Here is a 27,852-nt window from a genome sequence, read left to right as displayed (position 1 = left end):
GGCAGAGGCAACACACCCCTTTGGCCCCGGCTTCACGTAGACGGCACCCCTGGGCTGACCCACCCAGGGGAAATCGGCAGTCGCCTTTTCCTGTCTCCCCCTCACATCTTCGTCTTTTCTCTTACTTTAAATCTTTCCTGTCCTCTACTCTCTTCCGTTGACTTCCGTGTTTCCTGGCGGCAAGGGTTAACCCTGTGTGGCTATCCTACCTTGGATACACCATATTCGGTTATAGTGGTGGTGTACAGCTGGCGTCTGCAGGGCCTGTGCTTCCAGACTCTGCAGCGTCCCCTTGTAGGACTCCATGGTGGGTGGCTGGCACCGCTGCCGAAAAGAAACCTTTTCTTATGGCTAGTTCCTTCCCCCCACTCCCTGATAGCCCTCAGAAAAGAGGGCACACCGATGAAGTCTTCCAGTTCTATGGTCACCAGAGAGTATCCTTTCCTCGATTTCACGTTGTCCACGCTGACACACCCGGCAAACCAGTGAGAACAATTTCACCTTTTCTTGTTTCGAAGTCTTTGACAGAAATCTTTGGCCCAGGTTATAAAGCATCGAGAATGGCAAGTGGTGACCTCCTGTTGGAGCTCCGCGACCAGAAACAATATAAAAAATTGTCTAATCTAGTGAAATTTGGAGATACCAAATTAATAGTAACCCCACATCGAACCATGAACACCACCCGTGGTGTTGTCTCAGATGATGACCTGTTAGGGCTGACGGAGGCTGAACTCCTGGAGGGTTTTAGCGAACAGAATGTCATCAACGTGAAACGAATTAGGATGAGGCGTGATGGCAAAGAAATCCAGACTAAGCACCTGATACTTACTTTTAATTCAAGTGTACTGCCCGACTCCGTTGAGGCTGGGTACATCAAGCTCCGAGTGAGGCCATATATACCGAACCCTTTCCGATGTTTTAAATGCCAGCAATTCGGTCACAGTTCTCAGAACTGCCGAGGCCACCTAACTTGTGCGAAATGCAGTGCTGACGAACACACATCTGATGCCTGTGAAAACTCTCCTCACTGTGCGAATTGTAACGGGGAACATGCCGCATACTCACGGTCATGCCCAAGCTGGAAGAAAGAAAAGGAAATTGTCACGATTAAGGTAACACAAAACATTTCATTTAGGGAGGCACGAAGGCAGGTGTCCTACCTGCCAGAAACCAGCTTTGCCGAAGTGGCGCGTCAGGGGGCAGCGCCACGACGGCCCCCGGCGCCTGTCTGGCACACGCGTAGTGCGCCGGCGGTGACGCCTTCTGCCCCCTCGGCGGTTGCAGCCAGTGCTGCTCCGCCATTGAAGAAGGACCCACCAGCCTCCGGGCTGGGGGCCGCGAAGGCCTTGTCTTTAGAGGCGAGGCCCTCAAAACAAATGCAGCGCTCGCAAGAGCGCGTGTCCAGCGCCTCGCAAGAGGCAATAGACACAACACCGAGCGTGAGGGCGCAGCCAGCGCCTAAGGATCGGCGCGAATCTGTCGACCGATCCAAAAAAGAAAAATCTCGTGTCACGGCCCCTGGAAAGGGTCCGTGAGCTTACTTTCCATCCTTGAGCACAGAACACAAAATACACCTAAAATGGACACACAAATAGTACAGTGGAATGCCAGAGGCCTATTTAAAAACCTAGATGATATCAAAGACTTGCTTAATGACTATCAGCCAAAAGTGTTCTGTGTTCAAGAAACTCATTTAAAGTCGACTCATGTGAATTTCTTGAATCAATATGTGGTTTTTCGTAAAGATCGAAATGGTGGCAATTTCTCTTCTGGAGGTGTGGCCATCATTACACAAAGAAGCGTAGCATGCCAGCACATTGTGCTACAAAGCTCTCTTGAGGTTGTGGCTGTTCGCGCTATTCTATTCAACCGTCTTATATCTATCCGCTCGATCTACATAGCCCCTGACGAACCATTCAATAAAACAGAGTTCGAAAAGCTTATTGATCAGCTTCCAGAACCATATGTGTTAATTGGAGATTTTAATGCTCACAGTTTGCTATGGGGTGATACCAAATGTGATGCGAGAGGTCGTGCAATAGAAAACTTTCTTCTCGCATCCGGAGCCTGCCTGCTCAATAAGGCAGAGCCAACATACTTCAGTACCACACACAATACATATTCATGCATAGATTTAGCCATTGGGTCACCGTCACTCCTACCTTACTTAGATTGGAAAGTTATTATTAATCCATATGGAAGTGACCATTTTCCAACTCTTTTAGCAACAAAACAACCGGATGACCGGCCGTCTTATCCCAAAAAGTGGAACTTTCATGTTGCAAACTGGGTGAAATTCAGAGAGCTATGTGCACTACACCTCGAAGAGGTAGACGATTTGGAAGTAGAAGAGATGGCCAACTATATTTCGGAATATGTTCTTACTTGTGCAAAAAAGTGCATACCGCAGTCCAGGAATGATAAGGTGAACGCAAAGCCATGGTGGAATCGGGAGTGTGAAATTCCTAAAAAACGGCAAAACAAAGCATGGAGGGTTTTTTCTCGCTACCCAACAGCAGAAAACTTGATAACCTTTAAACGTTGCAAAGCGAATGGCAGGCGTGTTCGCCGTATAGCCAAACGGGAAAGCTGGACACGCTATATAGCCTCAATAAACTCCTACACAGACGCCAGCAAGGTTTATAATAGGGTGCATAAACTCAAAGGACAAGGCCCAAATTTCTTCCCTTTGGTGAATGACTGCGGTGATACAATAGAAGAACAGGCAAACGCTCTTGGCGTACACTTTGAGAAAATGTCAAGCTCAGAAAACTATACCACTAAGTTCTTACGCCACAAAAGCATAGCTGAAAGTGTACCTCTGTGCCGGAACAAGCCTCGATCAGACGGATACAATAAACCACTAACAGTATATGAACTGAAGCTCGCCCTTGGTTCCTGTGGAAGTTCTGCTCCTGGTTCTGATACAATTACTTATGAAATGATCAAAAATCGCCCTGATGAAACCCTAAACTGCCTTTTAGCTCTTTACAACAAGATTTTCAGCACCGGCAAAATACCCTCTGCTTGGAAAAGGCAATAGTACTACCAATCCTTAAACAGGGCAAAGATCCCTCTTCGGTAAATAGTTACAGGCCTATCGCCCTCACAAGCTGCCTACTCAAAGTGTTTGAAAAAATGATTAACCGCCGCTTGGTCTATTACTTGGAGTACAATGGCATATTGGACCCGTGCCAGTCTGGTTTCCGTACAGCTAGATCCACAACCGACAATCTTGTCCTCCTCGAGTCGTATATACGTGACGCGTTTGTACACAATCAATACTGTCTGTCTGTTTTTTTCGATCTTCAGAAGGCATATGATACTGCCTGGCGATACGTAATCTTGCAAGATCTACTGTCTTTCGGAATATGTGGCAGGTTGTTTACCATCTTAAAACATTACCTGTCTGAAAGGAAGTTCCGTGTAAGAATAGGTACTGTGTTATCGCGCACATTTCTTCAAGAAAATTGAGTGCCGCAGGGAGGAGTATTAAGCTGCACACTATTTATAGTTAAAATGAACTCTCTTCGCTCTGTTATTCCACCTGCGATATCGTACTCTCTATACGTTGACGACATTCAAATTAGTTTCAAATCGTGTAACTTGACTGTATGCGAACGCCAGATACAGTTAGGTGTTAACCGACTTGCAAAATGGGCTGACGAGAATGGTTTTAAGTTTAACACTGACAAGACTACTAGTGTGCTGTTCTCGAGACGACGAGGTGTGCATCCTGACCCCTGCATACTAATGAATGGACAAAACATAGTCATCACGAAAGAACAAAAATTCCTCGGTGTAATTTTCGATTCCAAACTCACCTTCATCCAGCACATAAAACAGCTGAAGTTAAAATGTCTCAAGACCATGAACCTTTTAAAGATTTTATCGCATCAGTCCTGGGGAACAGACAGGCACTGTCTCATATCTCTGTTTCGAAGCCTGGTTCTGTCACGCATAGACTATGGATGCATAGTATATCAGTCAGCTTCAAGGACAGCACTGAAAATGTTGGACCCTGTATACCACCTAGGTATCCGTCTGGCACTTGGTGCCTTCCGTACCAGCCCTATTCAAAGCCTTTATGCAGAGTCAGATCAGTGGCCACTAGACTATCAGCGCACGTATCTAGGAGTCAACTATGCAGTTAAGATCATGTCTCTGAAGCAGCACCCATGTAAAACACTTATGAACGATGTGTCTACTACCCAGTTATACCTAAACCATCCTTCTATCGCCCCACCGTTTCCATTGGCAATAAGACCTGCAGTAGAAAAACTTGCAATTTTCTTCAATGACTTGGCGGAAAGTGACCATACCGAACACATCCCTCTCTGGCAGCAATGTCCAGTCACTTGTGACTGGTCTTTCAAATACATCATAAAGGAAAATTGTCCAAGTGCACTTATTCAGCAACATTTCTTGGCCCTTGAACACAAATATCGTTCAACCGCGTTCTTCTCTGATGGCTCAAAATCTCAAACATCTGTATCTTGTGCAGCCTATGGACAAAAGTTCTCGGACACCAGAACCATGCATACACATACCAGCATTTTCACAGCGGAAGCCTATGGTATCCTGCTTATTATACAACACATTAAACAACACAAGATACAAAAGTCTATAGTGTACACAGATTCTTTAAGTGTTGTCAGGGCCCTATCTTGTGGCAAGTACAGCAAGAACCCTACTTTCAACAAGCTCCTTAACGAAATCTATGCAGCCTGCAACTTAAAACTTTCTATTGTTATTTGCTGGATTCCAGGTCATTCTGGAATTGCGGGCAATGAAATAGTGGACAAGAATGCACGAGAAGCCACTGGTCGGCAAACCATAGATATAACCTCTGTTCCGGGTGTAGATCTAAAACCTGTTGTACGTAGAGGTCTACGCAACCACTGGCAAGCGGAATGGGACAGAGAAGTTGACAACAAACTCCGCCTTGTAAAACCCCAGCTGAGGAAAGTTATCCCCCAAAAACTCAACAGGTTCGCTGAAGTCACTCTAACACGGCTCAGAATAGGCCACACTTATGCCACATATAAACACCTTTTGACAGGCACTGATCCACCTACATGTATACACTGTGGAGAGAGTCTAACCGTTGTGCATGTTCTCATACAATGTCCTGTGCTTCACCAAGCACGACTGACCCATTTCAGGGAGCTCTATCGACATCATATCCCACTTCATCCAGCGCTGTTTTTATCACTTGATGCAGTGGTCGACCTTAAGAGACTTCTTCATTATCTTGCAAAAGTGAAATTTTTAACAATGATATCATTCCATCCTAGGCACCAGCTGCGCCTCAAGTGTGAGGAACTGCCTGGTGCATAAAAAGTATGTCTTAGCCTTCGCAGTTCTTGCTCAGGCAAGGACTTCAGCTGCGAGGGTCTTGGGCCTTGCAGACTAATTTATCAGCACAGATTTCAGCCAACAAAATGAAGGTTTTAGCAAAGTGACATTCCTTTTTAAACAAGGTGACATTCTTTTTAATATACTGCATTTTAAATGATTCGTAGATATTTGTTTTATTATTTATTCATGTTTTAATCATTTGTTTTAATTTTTAAACTAATAACCGAATTGAAACACTTGTACTGGCGCTCTTTGGCCTTAGATGCCCTTGCGCCAATAAAACTTAACGTAATAATAATGAGTTGCAATTCGTCCCCTGAATTACTCAGCAATGCAATGTCATCGGCAAAGCGCAGGTTACTAAGGTATTCTCCATTGACTCTTATTACTAACTGTTCCCATTCTAGGCTTCTTATAAGCTCCTGTAAGCACGCGGTAAATAGCATTGGGGAAATAAATAGTTGAATTCTAACACAAAGTCTCCTGTCTTCGGCCACGTCACGACCCCGTGACATCTGGTGGAGGTGCTGCTTCTTTGATGTTCCGGACGCCCCCTTCAAGCCGCGACCGCAGCCCAAACGGCAAAGAAGACACCGACGCTAACCCTGAACAGCGAACAAGCCGCAGGCAGAGGGGACTACAACCAGAGCACAGGCCCCTTCCTGAAGCAGCCAGGCCGACCCGGATCCAGACATGAACTACTGCAACAATGACCGCCCCCGTGCAGCCTGCACCACTCCTGCTCCGACAACTCAAAGAGCCGCCAACTTTCCGCGTTTCGCCACTGGAAGACCCGGAAAGCTGGATCGAAAGGTTCGACCGCGTCGCCGCCTTCAATGACTGGACAGACGATGACAAGCTCCAGCATGTGTATTTCGCCTTAAAAGATGCTGCTCCGACCTGGTTCGAGAATCAAGAGCGAAGCCTAAAAATGTGGGACGTCTTTCACGCCAGGTTCCTCACCATTTTCGCAAGTGTGGTGCGCAAGGAGAAGGCCGCAGCTCTTCTCGAAACCCGCATGCATATGCCAAACGAAAACGTGGCGCTATTCACGGAAGATATGATTAAACTTTTCCGCCACGCTGACTCCGACATGTCCGAGGAGAAGAAGGTCCGTCTGCTCATGCGAGGAGTAAAGCAAGAACTCTTTGCCGGGCTGATCAGAAACCCGCCAAAGACGGTCGCTGAATTCATTTCGAAAGCATCTACGATGGAGAAGACGCTCGAGATGCGTACGCGGCAATATAACCTTAGCTTCTCGTATACAAGCTACGCTGGCATTCAAGGGCTTGGAACCACTGACTTGCGTGAGACGATCTGAGCGATCGTGGGAGAAGAGCTGCGAAAATTACTTCAGCGCAGCCTCACGTGGAATCTATCGCAGACGTCGTACGCCAAGAGATCCAGCAATCGCTGGGCATTCCTCAGTCTCAAGAGCCTCAGCTGCAAGCCATGAGCTATGCTTCGGCAGCCCGCCGCCACGCCCCTCCTCCACGCGCACGCCAAAACGCTGCCCCATCGCACTTCCGTAGCCAGACGCCACAACCCCCACCGACGTCCTACCATTCGCCAACGGCACAGCGAAGTGCGCCGAGGAATACTGACGTCTGGCGCATCCCTGACCACCGCCCGCTCTGCTACTACTGCGGTGAGGCCAGAAACACATACCGCCATTGCCAGTACCGACAGATGGGACTGCGTGGCTTCACTGTCAATGCACCGCGTCCACAGACAGGAGAATGGCCACGTGACATCGCCGACTACCTGACAGAAACTCAGTGGACATCACGAACCCCTTGCCATTCGCTGTCGCCCAGCCGCCGCACGTCATCGCACCGTCGGCAGTACTCTGGCCCAACGCGGGGCCGGTCTCTTAGCCCATATCCGGGGAACTAAGGGCAGCAACCGATGTAGATGCAATTGCTGTGCGACGAACTACCGAAGATCCTCCGATGACGACGACGCCGTGACGGAGCTTTCCAGACACAACGCCAGCCAAGCAAAGCCCTGACGGCGAAACCTCACTTACCGAAGGTGGCCTGACGACGCAACATGGAAGCAGTGGAACAAGCCGACGCAGCCGTGAGCTGACGCCACGCCCTAACTGTAATGCGAGACGGCGAACTAGCAACATTGACGTTCTTATTGACGGCGCCAGTGTGACCGCTCTCGCCGATACTGGAGCCGACTACTCCGTCATCAGTTGGTCGCTCGCCGTGAAGGTAAAAAAAGTTAAAGCAGCTTGGGAAGGCCCTGAAATCCGCTCAGCCGGAGGTCATCTCGTAACGCCTGCAGGAATCTGCGCAGCGAGAGTCACCATTAAAGGCCGTATTTATCCTACAGACTTCGTAGTCGTACAGCTTTGCTCGAGAGATGTCATCCTTGGCATGGACTTCTTATGCCTCAATGGTGGCGTTATCAACCTAAAAACAAAGTCGATAACGTTATCCACAGAAGAAGCACTACCGCCGCGCACGCCGTCAGGAAACTTTGCCTTGAATGTGCTGGAAGAACAAGTCACCATTCCGCCTCGCTCAGGCGCCATTATTTCAGTCGGCGCTCCCAAATCACCTGACTTGGAAGGTGTCGTTGAATGCAGTCACCATCTGTTGGTCACCCGAAGCATTTGCGTCGCAAGAGGAATGGCAGAGCTGCGGGGAGGCAAAGCAATGGTTTTGCTCACGAATTTCAGCAATGAGTACAAGCATGTGAACATAGGAACAACGGTCGCATACATCGAAGAAATTGTCGAATCCACCAGTGCTTTTGCCCTCCCCGATTCTGCGGAACCTGCTCAGAGGAACTAAGCCCCTCCCATAGCTTTCGATATCAATCGCAGGCTTCCGAACCATAAGCAAGAACAGCTCAAGGCCCTGCTCCTGCAATACGAAGATTCCTTTTCGTCATCATGAAAAATTCGGCAGACCCCAATCACGAAACATCGCATCATAACCGAAGAGAATGCCAGGCCACTCCGTCAGAGTCCGTACATGGTTTTGACACGTGAACGTGAGGCCATGAAGAGACAAGTTGATGAAATGCTGCGGAATGACATCACCCAGCCGTCCAAGAGTCCATGGGCATCCCCCGTGGTGTTAGTGAAGAAAAGGGATGGGACCCTACGTTTCTGCGTCGATTATCGCCGCCTGAACAAAATCACAAGAAAGGACGTGTATCCTCTCCTACGAATAGACGACGCACTTGATCGGCTCCACAACGCCAAGTACTTTTCGTCAATTGACCTCAAGACTGGCTATTGGCAAATCGAAGTCGACGAAAGAGACCGAGACAAGACAGCGTTTATAACACCGGACGGCCTCTTCGAGTTTAAGGTGATGCCCTTCGGTCTTTGCTCAGCGTCTGCAACTTTTCAACGTGTTATGGACACAGTACTGGCAGGATTGAAGTGGCAGACTTGCCTTGTGTACTTGGACGACGTCGTCTTGTTTTCCTCGAGTTTCGACGAGCATCTTCGGCGCATTGAAGCTGTACTTCAAACCATCAAGACGTCCAGGCTCACACTGAAGCCAGAAAAGTGCAGATTTGCGTACAAGGAGCTCTTGCTTCTAGGGCACGTTATTAGGAAGTCTGGAGTTCGTCCCGATCCACTGTAAACAGCTGCCATCGCCGACTTCCCGCCACCCACTGACAAAAAGGTGGTGCGCCGATTTCTGGGCCTGTGCGCCTATTATAGGCGGTTCGTGAAAAACTTCGCCCACATCGCCGATCCTCTCACTAACCTTACCAAGGCTGACGTGGAGTTCTAGTGGGAAACGCCACAGGAACACGCTTTCCAGGAGCTTAAACATCGCCTCCAGACACATCCGTTACTTGCCAATTTCGACGAATTCGCCGAGACAGAAATACACACTGACGCAAGCAGCGTAGGTCTTGGCGCCATTCTTGGGCAGAGGGCTGACGGACTTGAAAGGTTTATTAGTTACGCCAGCGGATCGCTATCCAAAGTAGAAGCCAATTATTCCACAACAGAAAAGGAGTGCCTCACCATCATCCTTGCTATGTCGAAATTTCGCCCCTACCTCTACGGCAGGCCCATCAAAGTTGTGAGCGACCACCGAGCCTTGTGTTGGCTAGCCACCATGAAGGACCCTTCAGGTCGCCTCGCACAATGGAGCCTGAGACTTCAAGAATATGACATTACTGTCATTTACAAGTCCGTCAAGAAACACTCCGACGCCGACTGTCTCTCTCGTGCGCCTGTCGACCAACCACCACCCGACGACCCTGATGACGACTACTTCTTAGCAACGATAGCAACCGACGAGTTCGCTGAACGACAGCGGGCCGACCCGGAACTTAAGGACCTAATAGAATACCTCGAAGGCAGCACCGAAGTCCCGAAGGTATTCAAGCGCGCACTTGCGTCGTTCTTCCTGCGAAACGGTCTTTTACAAAAAAAAAACTTTTCACCGCTTCGAGCTAAGTACCTCCTTGTGGTGCTTTCAGCTATGCGACCAGAACTCCTGCAGACCCTGCACGACGATCCGACGGCCGGGCACCTCGTTGTTTTTCGCACGCTCGTGAGGATACAAGAAAGGTACTACTGGCCACGTCTTACCACCGACGTCACTCGTTATGTGAGGAAATGCCGGGACTGTCAGCGCCGCAAGCGCCGCCGACAAGGCCAGCGGGACTTCTGCTGCTAATTGAACTACCTTGCCGACCTTTCCAGCAGATTGGTATGGACCTACTGTTGCCGTTCCCGACGTCGGATTTCGGAAACAAGTGGATCGTGGTAGCTACCGAGTACCTCACCCGCTACGCCGAGACAAAAGCCCTTCCCAAAGGCAGTGCATCCGAGGTAGCTAAGCTCTTCGTCGAAAATATCGTCCTACGTCACGGCGCCTCGGAGGTTCTTATCACCGACAGAGGAACGGCATTTACTGCCGACTTAACTCAAGCGATCTTGGCATACAGCCAGACAAACCACCGCCGGAGGACAGCGTACCACCCGCAGACCAACGGCCTCACTGAGATGCTCAACAAGACGATCGCCGACATGCTGGCAATGTACGTCGATGTCGAACACAAGACGTGGGACACCATTCTTCCTTACGTGACCTTCGCATACAACACGGCAGTGCAGGAGCGACGCAGATATCTGCATACAAATTGGTATACGGAAGGACCCCGGCAACGAAGCTCGATGTCATGTTACCCAACGTCACCGACGAATAAAACCTTGATGTGAGCGAGTACCTTCAACGCGCTGAAGAAGCCCGACAACTCGCGCGTCTCCGTATCAAGAATCAACAGATGGCCGACAGCCGCCGTTACAGTCTTCAACGACGCTTCGTGGAATACCAGCCCGGTGAACGTGTTTGGGTGTGGACGCCGATGCACCGACGTGGACTAAGAGAAAAGCTTCTGTGACGGTACTTCGGACCATACAGGGTGGTTCGACGTCTCGGCCCACTTGATTACGAGGTTGTCCTCGACGGCATTACGAACTCTCAACCACGCCGATCGTGGCCTGAAGTCGTCCATGTCGCGCGCCTCAAGCCGTTTCATGCGCTTTAAAAAACTGAAACAGTGTTTTTTTTATAATATTGGATCGTAATTTAATCATTCTACTATCTTGCATTACTGTTGCACCTTAATCTTTAGTTAGAGCATCGGGACGATGCCTTTTTCAGAGGGGGGCAATGCCACGTTCCATTTCCCAGGTTTTTTTTTATCGTCCCAAAACACTACACAATTCTCAGCGTAAACCGCGCCTGCAGTTTTCGAGAAGCTTCCGGACTGTAGTAGATCATTTCGATAAGATCACGCTCACTCTGCGAACGGTACAGATTATTCTGGAACCTACGCCACCGCCAGCGATAACGCTAGAACATTCAACGGCAAGAGTATAAATGCCGACGCGCTTCGCCGCTTGTCAGTAGTTGATCAACGGTGACGCTCCGTTCGCCGCTGTCTGTGTATGTGCCGCTAGTTTCCTCTATGGACAATGGAGTTTGTATGCCCCATAGTGCACAAGAGGGGTGTCTAAACAAGCACTGTATGTATAAAATGATTTAAAGAGTTTTTTTTTAGTTTGAAGTTAATAAACTTCTCTTTGTATCAGTCCCTGCTACTGTATTAGAACTTTCCGTTTACCGGGCACAGGTTCGCCCAAATAAATAGTTGAATTCTAACACAAAGTCTCCTGTCTTCGGCCACGTCACGACCCCGTGACAATATTATGTTCCTTAAGCATACTTCTACATTCCATGTGATAACTAAGGTATAATGCTGTTTTATTGTTTTATTTTCCACAAGGTATTTTTATCTGTTATGGTAAATTGTCATGTGCACCAAATATTTATTGAATTTTACTAGTCTATCTTACGCATGTTACTATATGTCATAGTTTCAGGGCCTTGCCACTGTCTAATGTACTAAACAACATTGATTGCATACTGTGGCGCTATGTTTGTGTAATTAATTCACGCTCTCTTGTAAAGTACGCAAGAGTTTACATCACCTTTCCTTCTAGGGGGAGGTGATTCGGTATCGGGCATCTCATGACCTCTGATCAGTTTCGGTCTTAATGGGATGCCTCACGAAGCGCTATGCAACGGCTGAATTGTGAACCATTGCTACGCGCTAATATGCGCTCTTTGAATGAAGAGTTCCCTCCCCGTGCTCAACCTAGCGTGACATTCATTACAGTACTCCAGCGCTAACGCGTTCATTGTCTCATTTGAATGGTGCTCAGGTGGTGATACAACAAACACACAGTATACTATTCTGATGGGTGACCTTAATGCCAAAGTAGGCAAGAAACAGACTGTTATCAACCGTCAATTTAGACACTTCGCTTCGACGTGGCTTATCGACGCTTGCTTATTCTTTCCACCAATGTGAGGGAAACATTGTCATCATTAATGGTGTTGTCGAAGTGAATGGTAGATGCCTTGTTTGGTGCGTTGGTTTCAGTTTCATCAGGTAAATTAGGCTCATTGCATCGCTACTCGGTGATTACCAGTGGCCGCTTTTCCAAAATTTTAATGTGGTGACAGACTATTCGTAGCAAGAGCTTGTATACGCCCATTTGACTCGACCGGATATTACCACTGGTTAAAAATTACTTGTGCTGATTTCTTCGTTTACTGTCATTATTATTGTTTGTACCCATCTCAAGATGCCTTCTTCTACAGGAAGACAGCGCCGTAAGTAGGACGCAGATACCTTCTTTCTGTAACTTTTTTAAGGAAGATTAGACACATTTCTTGAAACACCCTGTGTAATGGGTATTTAACGCTCTTAAGACGTACTTATAAGACGGTATGATAAATGGTACGGAGGCTTTGTGGGGACGTATTTGCATGATGCTAACGGTATAGCAATTTGTACTGAGGATACACGAGTTTTCCGTATCTTCTACGAAACAGCTCCTCAATCATCATTCACTTCATCTACATGTAGTGAATTTTTGTGTGACAGAATTTCACCGAATAGATTTTTTTGCTGTCTGTTCGAACTCCTGCTCTTCAACGTCAAAGCTACAAGTCATTATACTTAAGTGCAATGTCCCGTGCTTTACCAAGTGTAGTTTTCTACAAACGAACATTTGCGTTTCTATTGCAGCGAAGATTTTTCAAGCAAAGTTGTGATCACACAAGGCAGTGTGCGCCTGGGTTGTGCTGCGTTAGCCGAAGACCCCATCCAGTTTGTCTACATTTGGCTAAAATTCACAAACGATGCACTCTCTTTCCGGTATTTGGTGTCTACTTGCAGCACTGTCCTTGTGCTCCATTACACGGTAAGAAAAAATGCTTGCTGACACATTTCGCCATTGTCCAAGCATGCACAGTGGCTTCACGCTTAATGAAAAAGCATGTTATATGCCAAAAATAACAGGGTTGATACGTATTTTTCGCTGCTGGCTTTTCTTGATGTGGCAATTGATGTTCATAAATTAAATACTTACTTTACCTAAAATTATTAGCATCCGATATTTTTAAGTTTCTAAGTGTGAACAATTTTCTAGCCAACCCATGACAGTTTCACAATTCATACACATGTCCCTGTCTAGCACCTATACTCTGGTGCTCACGCATAGGCTATTAACCAGGGGAGCAAAGAGGGCGCTAGCTACCCCCCACACTCAGAAAATGGGGGGGGGGGCTAAGCCCCCCCTTCATTCGACAGTGCTCACTGTGCCTGCACGCTGGAGAAACGAACAAATCAAATGAAGTTTTCGTTCACCACAGTAATCACTCAGTTATATTGTTATGATGAAATGAAATTATTTCGAGGCAACAATTAAATACAGTAAAAGTTTCCCAACATTTCTGTTGTGACGATTTTTTGAAGGCTCTTTGTGGTGCTGTTCACCTATGCGACGCTATTTCGCGTTGTGCTCTGGCATTGCACAGCAGGCTAGCGCTGAACAGGGGCCCTCTATCATTTCACCACTTGTCCATGCATTTATTCTGCTGAGACTGGCCGATACAGTTATGAAAGGGAACAAACCAACTTTTTGTGTACAGGTTAAATCATTTTCTGCTCCAGGAAAACCATTTTCTTTCATCAACAAGCAATAGCATCGCGGCTGCTCCGTTGGAGCTGCTGTGAGACGATGATTGTGACAAATATTTTTAAATGTTTTAGTTTTGCCATGGTCTCCACTTAACCTGGTCCGCCTTGCGTACGCTAATTTGGAGCGACGCCGGCCGCTTGCACGATGGCGACGAATAAAGCAGTGAACTCGAGCATGGTGGGAAACTTTGCTTTTCAACTTGCCCCACACCTTGACCCACCGGACCAAGTAGAAGGTGAAAGACCGTGGTTTTTAGCATCAGAGATGCTTAATTAGGAGTCTGGTTTATCGCATTAAAGCCAGTTTTTCTGATGTCCGTGGTGTCGTGTCCACTGCTCTGCTACAGGAAAATGGGAATAAGACCCTACAATAACGCCAGGGACCAACCATGGGAAAACTGGCTCTTGAAGGTCACTGAACTCGTTGAGGGAGGCACTGAAACGGGTAGGGCAGCTGCGCTCGAACATCATGACACTTCATGTTAGTCTGCCACTGCTTCGCGCACCCAATTGTCGACGGCGTGAATAGAACTGGCGATCAGTGTCTCAGTTTAATATGGAGGTACAACGGTTCAACAGGGAGGCCCGGCGTCTTTGCCACTACGGGTCATTGAGAGTGGGAGTCTACTACGTAGAACATGGTTTCTCAACACTCTCGCTTCGCTGCTTCCCGGCTGCTGATGCCTTATATTTGAGCTTCGAGGGAGTCGTGCTGCTGGCACAGTACACCAGAGTACAGCTGCGATGGACGTTAGTGGCACGGAGATCGGCGGCAACCACTTGCACGGCTAACTCCAGTGCCTAGCCCACTCAACAACACGGAGCCGAGAGACTCACAGAGCCATCCAAGGCCCCAGCAGTGACGACGTCGCCGCTCCCACCAGCGAGGTGCTACAACACCAGGCGGGCAAACGTGGCGAAGACTAAGGCGGCGACTTCCAATTGACACGCGGAAACAAATGGTACGGGCAGTCTCAAACATGCATCATCCCAGTCATTTCTATCGATTAGGAAAATCATTGAAAACGGGTGCAATACGAAAAACATGCGGAACATTTAACCAAATATCTATCTCACCAAACTGCACCTAAGGGCCTCTGCCTAGCCTACAACCCCTCAATGTCCACACTATAAGTGAAGCAGAAAGGAGGAAGTGGGAAAAATATTACTAGAAGCGTCTTTGCAACTGACTAAAATCATTGCAGACCACAGCGAGTGTAAGGCTACCAAATACAGTGTCGCGGAGGCCACGCGAAAATCATTGTCTAATTTCGGAAAGCATGAGGCAAAATGACTGCAAAAATATGAACTAAACAAAAGACGCGAAGTTTTAATAGTAAAAGATCGAAAATTTTTACCGGGACTGCAGAGGCTCCGCTGCTCTGCAACAGGAAAATAGAAATGGGACGCTACAAGGACGTCAGGGACCACCCGTGCCACAACCTAACTTAGAAGAGAAAAATTGGAACTCGAAACTACTGTGTAATCCTAATCAAACAGCCTTTCTCTCAAATTTGATGATGACACTCCCGTACTACGTCATTGCCTAGAACAGCCCAAAACTTATGAGAACAATCTCCTCAATCTGTCCAACACAACGCTCACACCCACTCAGCTGCAACATTTGTCGAGAGGCTTGACCTTTTGTTCATCATCCGGTAGACTCAATTATTTTAACTGTACCAAGACCTGGTGTGATGGTTAAGGACGTTCGTCACTATGTTTGTTGATAGCGGACGAGAAAGGATTAACATCAACAATAGATGCGAACAAAAGAAGCGTTATATTGTACACTAAAGAACGAAGTGGCAGGTGAAAATAAAACTATATGTCTAACCCTACACGCCAAACATCACGCAACATGTACGAGAGTCAGACCTCTATTATGAGGAGAGCTCGCGGCTACGCTTACTCCGAGTCCAGCGCGTATAGTTCTAGGTTCGCAAGAAGAAACCGCTGCCTCACAGTATGGGTCCCCGTCGTCCCGACATGATGCGGTCGTCGACGTGCGCGAGGGCAAAGGTGGCACGGCTGGAACGGCTGGAACGGCTGACGGCACACGGATGCGCTACCGTGTGCAGCGCCGTTTAGTCGGACGTCGCGGCCAGCCCAGCAGTCAGGGTCGCAACGCCTGAGATCCAGGGTCAGGCCCCGGCTCACGAGGACCACGCCCGGTAGGCCTCGCCCACGAACCTGCTCCCGGCCACTGCACTCAGGCAGGAGCCGTTCAGCAGGCCCCGTCCTTGAACCTTGTACAGGTCGGCGGACTCGACCCCGAACGAACACGCTGGAGCTCGACCTGGCCGACACGTATGGGTCCCACGTCCGGCTCAGGAACGCTCCCAGTAACTAGTCCTCTCGAGCGGCGCACTGCTTCGTCTGCCTTCGTGGCCTCAACCCTCGAGCTTGCCTTCGCACGTTCCTTCTTCTTCTCCTCTTCTTTTTCATTTCTTGTTATCGCCTTCGTGCCACCTGCCCTCCGCTCGTCTTCTTAAGTTTCGGTTTGACGTTCCTCGGCGCTTTTAAGTCCTTTTAGCCACAAATCGTACCTAAACACAGCACTTTTGTGTCCTTTCCATACAAATATCCCCCTGCTCAAGAAAGTTGTTTAGGGGAAAACAACTTTTCACAAGCGCGCGAGGTGGAGTACCCAAAAACTAAAACATAGCAAAAAAAAACATTATTTACAGAAGTTCATTCCGTTAGGGAAAGGGTGAATTAACATGAAAAGAAATTGTGCCACCACTAAACGCTAACCAGCGGAGAAGTCAAATGCGGCTGAGGTAGTCGGCACCTATGTTGTCGGAGCCCTTAATGTACTCAACCACAAAGCCATACTCAGTAAGCAATAGGCTCCAGCGGAGTACTCGGCTGTGTATGTGTTTTGCGGAATTTATGTAAGCAAGAGGCTGGTGGTCAGTTTGCAGCACGAATCGGTTTCCGAAGAGGTACACATGAAACTTTTGGATAGCCCACACAAGAGCCAGCGCCTCTCGTTCGATTGTTGAGTACCATGACTCCCGTTCAAGCAGTTTACGGCTTGCGTAGGCTACTAGATGCAACATGCTGTCGTGACGCTGCATTAAAACGGCTCCAATGCTGGATGAAGATGCATCCGTGCGCAATATGAATGGCTCTTATAAGTCCGGTGATCACAGTACCGGACCAGATGATAGTATACGCTGTAGTGTTACAAACGCTTGTTCATGGCATTCTTCTCAGATGACCTTATTTTGAGCTCGCTTTCTAGTGAGTTCCGTTAGAGGTGATACTACAGCGGAGTAATTGGGCACGAAATCCCGATAATAACCGGTTAAACCTATAAAGGAGCGAACTTCTTTCTTCGTCTTCGGTCTCTTTGCGGCCTGAATCTTCTCCAATGTCCCAATCTGGGGTCGGAGAAGATTGTTCCCGAGAATGTGTCCCAAGAATTTCACTTCGGCAAAAGCCACCTCACTTTTCGATGGCTTTATTGTGAGATGAGCTGCCCTGACACGTTGCAGAAACTTGGTGAGAGTTGTTATGTGCTCGTCCCAAGTTTGTGTGGCTATGAGCACATCGTCGAAATAGTGATAGATGTTCGGTATTCCATCTACCACTCGTCTCATTAGTCGGGTGAACACAGCAGGCGCTGTTTTGATGCCTAACGGCATGAATCTGAATTGGTAAAGGCCAGAAGAGGACTGAAAAACGGTGAGGACCTTCGATGCTTCGTGCATCGGCATCTGCAAGTACCCTTTCGTGAAGTCGAACTTCGAAAAGTAGCGGCTCTGACCTAGTTTGGCAAATATCATGTTCACTCGCGGTATCGTTTCGTTGTCTGTAACGACCACTCGATTCAGCTGTCTGAAATCAATCCAAAGTCGGGTGTTCCCGTCTTTCTTCTTGACCACGACGATGGGAGCTTGATACGGGAACTCCGAGGGCTCAATGATACCTTTTGATAGCATGTCTTGTAGTTCTTTTTCTACAGTTTCTTGGATGGCGAATGGTATAGGGTACGGGCGTACCTTTACCGGTGTTTCAGTGGTAAGGCGTAACTTGCACTCGACGAGGTCCGTCTTCTCTGGCACGTCAGAAAATACATCATGGAACTCTCTCAGGAGTTCATTAATTTGGTCTGTCTGCGGGCTGTTCAAGTTAGGCGCTACTAACACATTTTTATAGGTTTCCCTTTGGTGCAGGGCAACAAAAGGGATTTTTCGCTCGTCAACAGTGTCTGACTGCACAGAAACGGCAGCTTGTTGGGCTTCATTTTCGGGCTCCCTTTCGTAGTATTTCTTGAGAAGGTTAATGTGAAAAAGACTTCTCCGAGTTCCGAGATCTATCTCGTAGTCATAGTCACCGCGATTTTCAAGCACTGTGAAGGTTCCCTTCCATGTCAAGATCGATTTATTTTTATCTGATGGTAGCAACAGCAATACTTTGTCGCCGGATGATAGGTGTCGAACTCTTGCTTTCCTATCGTAAAATTTCTTCTGTGTCATTTTCGCCTTCAGCAGTTCTTCGTGCGCTACCTTGCAGGTGTCTTGCAGTCGCTCCAGGAGATCTATAGCATACTCGTATGTTGTTTTCGTTTCAGGATCGATGTTGGCCCCTGTCCACAGTTCCTTAAGGATCGACATTGGCCCGCGTACAAATCTGCCGTAGAAGAGATCTAACGGCGCGAATCCAAGGCTCGTCTGGGGAACTTCAAGGTATGCAAAGAGCAGGGGAGCCAAGTATCTGTCCCAATGTTGCGGCCGTTCTTGACACATGCGGCGAACCATTTGTTTGAGAGTGCCATTAAATCTCTCCACAAGTCCGTTGGCCATGGGGTGATAAGGCGTTGTGGGTAGTTGACGAAATGAAAGTAGCCGACCGAGTTCCTGCATGAGACTCGAGGTGAACGACTTTCCACGGTCGCTCACTATCTCACGGGGCACTCCAACGTGGGAGAACATCTCTACTAGTGCTTCCGCTATGCGCTCTGTCTCGATGCTCGGTAGTGCCGCCGCATCCGGGTAACGCGTAGCGAAGTCTACCATCGTTAAGACATACTTGTTGCCCTTGGATGACGTTGGTGACAGCGGGCCAATAATATTGCCACGTTCCATTTCACAAGTTTTTGTTATCGTTCCGAAACACCACACGATTCTCGGCGCAAACCGCGCCTGCAGGTGTCGAGAAGGTTCCGGACTGTAGTAGATCAATTCGATAAGATCACGCCCACTGTGCGAACGGTACAGATTGTTCTGGAACCTACGCCACCACCAGCGATAACGCTAGAACATTCGACGGCAAGGGTATAAATGCCGACGCGCTTCGCCGCTTGTCAGTTGTTGATCGAAGGCCGACGCTGTGTTCGCCGCTATCAGTCCGAGACTGCTATCTGTGCAAGACTGCTGCTGTAATTAGACTTTCCCTTTACCGGGCACAGGTTCGCCCAAATAAACAGTTAAATCCCAACACGAAGTCTCCTGTCTTTGGCCACGTCACGACCCCGGGACATCTGGTGGAGGTGCTGCTTCGTTCATGTACCGGACGCCCCCGTCAAGCCGTGAACCCAGCCCCCTTCGCGGAGAAGACACCGACGCCAACCAAGAGCAGCGAACGAGCCGCCGACAGCAAGGTCTCCCACCGGAGTACGGCCTGCTACAAGACAAGGCGCGGAAGACCAAGACCATGACCTCGACTGCAGCGACAATGACAACCGGAGCATCCCAGCCCGCGATCGTCATTCATCAACCCAGGGAACCACCAACGTTCCATGGCTCATCCTTTGAAGACCCGGAAACCTGGCTAGAAACATACGACCGCGTGGCCGCCCTCAACCACTGGGACAACGAAGAAAAGCTCCGTCGTGTGTACTTCTACCTGGAAGACACCGCAAGGACCTGGCTAGAGAATCGGGAGTCCACGCTCCGAACGTGGGATGTCTTCTGCGGTGCATTTCTTCAAACGTTCGCAAGCATCGCTCGCAAAGAGAGGGCCGCTGCTCTACTCGAGACCCGGGTTCAGCTACCAAATGAAAAGGTTGGAATTTTCACAGAGGAGATGACCGCCTATTCCGTCACGCTGACCCAGACATGCCTGAGGAAAAGAAAGTTCGTTTCCTCATGCGAGGGGTCAAACAGGAGCTCTTCGCGGGACTAATGAGGAATCCACCGAACACCGTCCAAGAATTTGTATCCGAGGCGACCACCATCGAAAAAACGCTAGACATGCGCACCAGACAGTATAATCGTCGCCTGACTCCAGAATGCGCTGCTGCTCAAGCCAGTGACTCTGACGACCTGCGTGAAACGATCCGAGCGATTGTGCGGGAAGAGCTGCGAAAACTGTTCCCTTCGGCGCAGCCTCAAGTGGATTCGATCGCCGACATTGTGCGAGAAGAAGTCCGGCAATCGCTTCGAATTCCCGAAACACCGCCGCCCGAGCCAGAAACTATGAGCTACGGCGCTGCAGTGCGCCACAACGCTCCTCCCCGTCCACGCCAAAACGTCGCCCCGTCACACCTCCGTCGCCAGACGCCACCGCCGCCACCACCCCAACCGACGTCCTAGCGTTCCCCAGCGGGCCAGCGCAGTGCACCGAGAAAAACGGACGTTTGGCGTGCACCTGACAACCGCCCGCTTTGCTACCACTGCGGCGAGGCCGGGCACACATACCGCCGTTGCCAGTACCGACAGATGGGACTGCGTGGCTTCGCCGTCAATGCACCGCGTCCGCCGCCAAGAGATCGGCCACGTGACATCGCCGACTACCTGGCAGGAACTCAATGGACACCACGAAGTCCTTCCCGTTCGCCGTCGCCCAGCCGCCGCATGTCACCGCACCCCCGGCAGTACTCTGGCCCAACGCGGGGCCGGTCTCCTAGCCCGTATCCGGGAAACTAAGGGCAGCAACCGATGGAGGTGCGGTTGCTGTGCGACGAACTACCGAAGATCCTCCGACGACGACGCCGACGCGACGGAGCTTTTTGAACAAAACCCCAACCAGGCAAAGCCCTGAAGGCAAAAGCTCACTTACCGAAGGTGGCCGGACGACGCAATATGGAAGCAGCGGAACAAGCCGACGCAGCCGTGACCCGACGCCACGCCCTAACTGTAATGCGAGATGGCGAACTAGCGACCTCGACGTTCTTATCGACGGCCACAGTGTGACAGCTCTCGTCGATACTGGAGCCGACTATTCTGTCATCAGTGGGTCGTTCGCCGCGAAGTTAAAGAAAGTTAGGACAGCTTGGAAAGGCCTTGAAATCCGCTCAGCCGGAGGTCATCTCGTAACGCCTGCAGGAATCTGCACAGCGAGAGTCACCATTAACGGCCGTATTTATCCTACAGACTTCGTAGTCCTACAACGTTGCTCGAGAGATGTCATCCTTGGCATGGACTTCTTATGCCTCCATGGTGCTGTGATCAACCTAAAAACAAGGTCGATAACGTTATCCACAGAAGAAGCACTACCGCCGCGCACGCCGTCAGGACACCATGCATTGAATGTGCTGGAAGAACAAGTCACCATTCCGCCTCGCTCAAGCGTCATTATTTCAGTCGGCGCTCCTAAATCACCTGACTTGGAAGGCGTCGTTGAAGGCAGTCAGCATCTGTTGGTCACCCGAAATATTTGCGTCGCAAGAGGAATTGCAGAGCTGCGGGGAGGCAAAGCAACGATTATGCTCACGAATTTCAGCAATGAGTACAAACATGTGAACAAAGCAACAATGGTCGCATACATCGAAGAAATTGTCGAAGCCACCAGTGCTTTCGCCCTCGCCGATTCTGCGGAACCTGCTCAGAGGAACCAAGCCCCTCCCATAGCTTTCGACGTCAATCCCAGACTTCCGAACGATAAGCAAGAACAGCTCAAGGCCCTGCTCCTGCAGTACGAAGATTGCTTTTCGTCGTCATCGAAAATTCGGCAGACCCCAATCACGAAACATCGAATCATAACCGAAGAAAATGCCAGACCACTCCGTCAGAGTCCGTACAGGGTTTCGACGCGAGAACGTGAGGCAATGAAGAGACAAGTTGATGAAATGCTGCGAGATGACATTATCCAGCCGTCCAAGAGTCCGTGGGCATCCCCCGAGGTGTTAGTGAAGAAAAAGGGTGCGACCCTACGTTTCTGCGTCGATTATCGCCGCCTGAACAAAATCACAAGAAAGGACGTGTATGCTCTCCCACGAATAGACGACGCCCTTGTTCGGCTCCATAACGCCAAGTACTTCTCGTCAATGGACCTCAAGACTGGCTATTGGCAAATCGAAGTCGACGAAAGAGACCGAGAGAAGACAGCGTTTATAACACCGGACGGCCTCTTCGAGTTTAAGGTGATGCCCTTCGGCCTTTGCTCAGCGCCTGCAACTTTTCAACGCGTTATGGATACAGTACTGGCAGGATTGAAGTGGCAGACTTGCCTTGTGTACTTGGACGACGTCGTCGTGTTTTCCTCGAGTTTCGACGAGCATCTTCGGCGCCTTGAAGCGGTACTTCAAGCCATCAATACGTCCGGACTCACACTGAAGCCAGAAAAGTGCAGATTTGGGTATGAGGAGCTCTTGTTTCTGGGGCACGTTATCAGCAAGTCTGGAGTTCGTCCCGATCCACGGAAAACAGCCGCTATCGCCGACTTCCCGACGCCCACTGACAAGAAAGCCGTGCGCCGATTTCTGGGCCTGTGTGCCTATTATAGGCGGTTCGTGAAAAACTTCGCCCGCATCGCCGATCCTCTCACTAACCTTACCAAGGCCGACGTGGAGTTTAAGTGGGAAACGCCGCAGGAACACGCTTTCCAGGAGCTTAAACATCGCCTCCAGACGCCTCCGTTACTTGCCCATTTCGACGAATTCGCCGAGACAGAAATACATACTGACGCAAGCAGCGTAGGTCTCGGCGCCGTTCTTGTGCAGAGGGCTGACGGACTTGAAAGGGTTATTAGTTACGCCAGCCGATCGCTATCCAAAGCAGAAGCAAATTATTCCACAACAGAAAACGAGTGCCTCGCCATCATCTGGGCTACGTCGAAATTTCGCCCCTACCTCTACGGCAGGCCCTTCAAAGTTGTGAGCGACCACCACGCCTTGTGTTGGCTAGCCACCTTGAAGGACCCTTCAGGTCGCCTCGCACGATGGAGCCTGAGACTTCAAGAATATGACATTACTGTCATTTACAAGTCCGGCAAAAAACACTCCGACGCTGACTGTCTCTCTCGTGCGCCTGTCGACCAACCGCTACCCGACGACTCGGATGACGACTACTTCTTGGGAACGATAACTACCGACGACTTCGCTGAACGACAGCGGGCCGACCCGGAACTTAAAGCCCTAATAGAACACCTCGAAGGCAGGACCGCCGAAGTCCCGAAGGTATTCAAGCGCGCACTTGCGTCGTTCTTTCTACGAAACGGTCTTCTACAAAAGAAAAACTTTTCACCGCTTCGAGCTAAGTACCTCCTTGTGGTGCCTTCAGCTCTGCGACCGGAACTCCTGCAGGCCTTGCACGACGATCCGACGGCAGGGCACCTCGGTGTTTCCCGCACGCTCGCGAGGATACAAGAAAGGTACTACTGTCCACGTCTTACCACTGACGTCACTCGTTATGTGAGGACATGCCGGGACTGTCAGCGACGCAAGACACCACCGACAAGGCCAGCGGGACTTCTGCAGCCAATTGATCCACCTTGCCGACCTTTCCAGCAGATTGGTATGGACCTACTGGGGCCGTTCCCGACGTCGGCTTTCGGAAACAAGTGGATCGTGGTAGCTACCGACTACCTCACCCGCTACGCCGAGACAAAAGCCCTGCCAAAAGGCAGTGCATCCGAGGTAGCTAAGTTCTTCGTCGAAAATATCGTCCTACGTCACGGCGCCCCGGAGGTCCTTATCACCGACAGAGGAACGGCATTCACTGCCGACTTAACTCAAGCGATCTTGGCATACAGCCAAACAAACCACCGCCGGACGACAGCGTACCACCCACAGACCAATGGCCTCACCGAGCGGCTTAACAAAACGATCGCCGACATGCTGTCAATGTACGTCGATGTCGAACACAAGACGTGGGACGCCATTCTTCCGTATGTGACTTTCGCATACAACACTGCGATGCAGGAGACGACGCAGATATCTCTATACAAATTGGTCTACGGAAGGAGCCCGGCAACGACGCTCGATGCCATGTTACCCAACGTCACCGACGAAGAAAACCTCGATGTGAGCGAGTACCTTCAACGCGCCGAAGAAGCCCGACAACTTGCGCGTCTTCGTATCAAGAATCAACAGACGACCGACAGCCACCGTTACAACCTTCGACGACGCTTCGTGGAATACCAGCCGGGTGAACGTGTTCGGGTGTGGACGCCGATACGCCAACGTGGACTAAGTGAAAAGCTTCTGCGACGGTACTTCGGACCGTACAAGGTGGTTCGACGTCTCGGCCCACTTGATTACGAGGTTGTCCCCGACGGCATCACGAACTCTCAACGACGCCGATCGCGACCTGAAGTCGTCCATGTCGCGCGCCTCAAGCCGTTTCATGCACGTTAAGAAACTGAAACAGTGTTTTTTGTATTATTGTTGTATTGTAATTTATTCATTGGACTTTCTTGCATTATTATTGTACCTTCATCTTTAGTTAAAGCATCGGGACGATGCAATTTTTCAGAGGGGGGCAATGCCACGTTCCATTTCACAAGTTTTTGTTATCGTTCCGAAACACCACACGATTCTCGGCGCAAACCGCGCCTGCAGGTTTCGAGAAGGTTCCGCACTGTAGTAAATCATTTCGATAAGATTACGCCCACTGTGCGAACGGTACAGATTGTTCTGGAACCTACGCCACCGCCAGCGATAACGCTAGAACATTTGACGGCAAGGGTATAAATGCCGACGCGCTTCGCCGCTTGTCAGTTGTTGATCGAAGGCCGACGCTGCGTTCGCCGCTATCAGTCCGAGACTGCTATCTGTGCAAGACTGCTGCTGTAATTAGACTTTCCCTTTACCGGGCACAGGTTCGCCCAAATAAACATATAAATCCCAACACGAAGTCTCCTGTCTTTGGCCACGTCACGACCCCGTGACAATATCGATGGCGACCCGCCTAAAAGGTGTGTCTATGATAGGCATACTTCCCAATGGAACTCGTCCGACGAGGTGTTCAGGCACGGTCCTCTGACATACGTCACACGACTTCACGAACCGTATCACATCAGCCCGTACACCCGGCCAATAAAACTCTGTAAGGACACGGTCTGTTGTCCTTCTTTGCCCTTGGTGACCAGACAGAAGGCCTTCATGAGCCATCTTCATTACGGTGTTCCGAAGATCCTTGGGTACTACAAGTTGCTCCAAATTTCGCCTTTCTGCCGTGCGGTGGCGCCGGAAAAGAATGTCGCGTACCAGCACAAACTCAGTGACTGCTGGCGTCTTAGAAATGATCTTCCCCAATGCGGCGAAGCAGGTTTCCAGCGTGAGATCTGTGTGCTGTAAATTCTTTAGCGCTTCCCGGCTGATATCCAGGGGTTGGATCCGAGGAACAATCAGTTCACTGGGCGTTTTCCTTTCTTTTCCTGCAGCCGCCGACATGTCATCTTGTCGTCTTCTATCTGATGAGGTTGCATCTTCAGGTTCTTCTTCAGTGCATACTGGATCACGGTGAATCTGTGCTAGTTTTGGACGTCCTGCTGGCTGCTTCGGGGCTAGTTGGGCAGCTGACAGTACACCCGCAATGTTTCCAAGCACGACTTCATACAATGGATTCTCCATACAAACAGCAAGCACCTGACCTCTGAAAAACGGAGAATCTATGTACACCTCTGCTTGTGGTAAGACTTTTGCAGATCGGTCCAATAAGCGAATGGTACGGGTGTTGCCAGTCAAGTTGCAGTCAGGAACTAGTGATCGTTTCACTACTACCGTATTGCAACCGGTATCCCGCAATACGGTAACCAGCTTCCCTTCGAGATAGCCCTTTACCGTTGGCATTCGTTTTGACCCGTTGTCGCAAGTTGCGTTGCTTTAGGTGCCATCACACAGGTCATGACAATGTTTCTCATCCTGATTGTCAGGCGCATCTTCCATTAATTTATCATGCTGCGCTTTCTGGTATCCCAAGACGGAACATGATGCCTCTCTACGTTTTCCCGAGTTTGAGGGACAACTATCGGATCTGTGCCCCGACTTCTTACAGATCCAGCACGACGTCAACTTGGGCGCTCGAGACTTTGTCCAGCAATCGGAAGCTCGATCGCCCGGCTTGTTGCACAGAAAACAATGCGGTTTTCCTTTGCTTTCGCTGACAGTGTAAACTTTAGCTGTAGCCATCGGTTTCCCTTTTTCGTCTTTTCCTCTAGCGAGATTCACAATTCCCTGAGCTTCTAAATATTGATCAGCCGTCGTTGCCAACGTGTCCAGGTTATGACATCCTCGCTCCTTCAGGAAGACAGCCAACTTCTTGTCGCACCACCTGAGGAATTGCTCGGACACCATCTTGTCTCGCAGTGCATCATATGTTTTGGGAGTCTTCGCCAGCTCCGGCCAATGGTCGAAGTATCCACAGAGACGTCCCGCGAACTGTCGACCTGTCTCAGTATTCTTGGGCTGGGCATCCCTAAACTTCGTTCGGTATCCCTTCGTGCGGCACCCAAAATGGGCACGTAAGGGCTGCAGTACCGCTGCTCCCTGAAGTGAGCTATGTACGTGGTCCGTAGTGATTGTCCGTACCCGTCGCACCGGTTGTCGACCGCAATACATATACACACACCACAAAGCAGGTCATACAACAAGCGCATTTCGGCGTCACCAGAATCCACAGCGCACCAAAGGCCGCTGGGTTCCAACATGCAGCTCCACAGCTGCCATGGCCTGGTCATCACTGCCTGGTTGCCCTGGTCAAAGGTGGAATGCATCGCTGAAAAGTCAGCAGTTCGCAGAGGCTAGTTTCAGTCTACCTTGCCATGCTGTTGGACCGGCAGACATTGCTGAATTTCTCTTCTGCTTGTTGGGAAGGGACGCGCTTTATTACCAACACCGAGAATACTCAGTTTTCCCGAGATCCAGCAAATTTCCACATTTTTCATGGCTTCTTCCTTTACTTTTTGCTCAACGGAAGCCTACACTCTGGTGGTGAGCAGTTAATTTACACGTTGCTTACGTGATAGCGTCCCAAACCAACAATTTCACATGCTCAACCAACTGTGCACAGAAAGCCTCTTTGAAGTGCGTCCGTTTCGATGCATGTCTGAAAATTTGCGTTACACCAACGGGATGCTTTCTGGAATTTCTCTCCATGTTGCACCAAATATAGGAACTTAACCAAAAGATTTGTTTACGCGCGCACGGACAGAGGAGCGTCTGAACGACCCCCACCTGCATCCTAGCGCCTTCATCTGGCTCAAAGTGTGGCAGACTAGTTATTCTTGAGAAAGTTCCCTCCGTGACAGCAGATACTACAGATAACGCCTCGACTTTTTTGCCACTGTAGAAACTGTACTCGGGCAATCTGCTATCGCCTGCTACGTCAATGTTTTCAAATTTAATAATGTACTCCATACTGCTCTATGTATGATAACTGATTCTCACTAAAAGTTATCAACGACACGTTACTATCCATGAGAGTGTCTATACCACTTCATGTTTCATTACGGCAATCCTGCCATCCACGCCGCAATCTACTGACGATAACCTCTCCGGCTGGCTTTTGGGTTTGACGAGTGCGTCTGCACACTCTTCCTGCTCAGTCGGAAATACCACATCTGTTCCTAGCCGAGAAACACCTTCCTTTACGCTAGAGTTATCTTGACATTCTGTCATGCTTGGGGCACCTCTCATCTCCGACTGGCAATGGACGCCGCACTCTCCAGCTAGCTCAGCCGTGCCTTCCAAGTTTATCGTGCCTGGTGTATCTTGAACCTCTTCTTTTACTGTGACCTGACCATCGGCACGTTTCGCCAGGTTACTGCGAA

At 49.7% G+C, this 27,852-nt stretch overlaps 1 long non-coding RNA gene across 1 annotated transcript in view; it reads left to right on the top strand.

Annotated features, from left to right (window-relative positions):
• The window catches only part of LOC142803553 (uncharacterized), a 171,798-nt gene that overhangs the window by 54,512 nt on the left and 89,434 nt on the right, over nt 1-27,852 (top strand). The window contains exon 2 of the long non-coding RNA XR_012894165.1: nt 12,955-13,129. This is a non-coding gene — a long non-coding RNA (uncharacterized LOC142803553). The remainder of the gene's footprint in view (nt 1-12,954; nt 13,130-27,852) is intronic.

Source organism: Rhipicephalus microplus, chromosome 3, assembly GCF_043290135.1.
Source record: "Rhipicephalus microplus isolate Deutch F79 chromosome 3, USDA_Rmic, whole genome shotgun sequence".
NCBI classification, from domain to species: Eukaryota; Metazoa; Arthropoda; class Arachnida; order Ixodida; family Ixodidae; genus Rhipicephalus; species Rhipicephalus microplus.
This window is presented reverse-complemented; position numbering and strand designations above follow the sequence as displayed.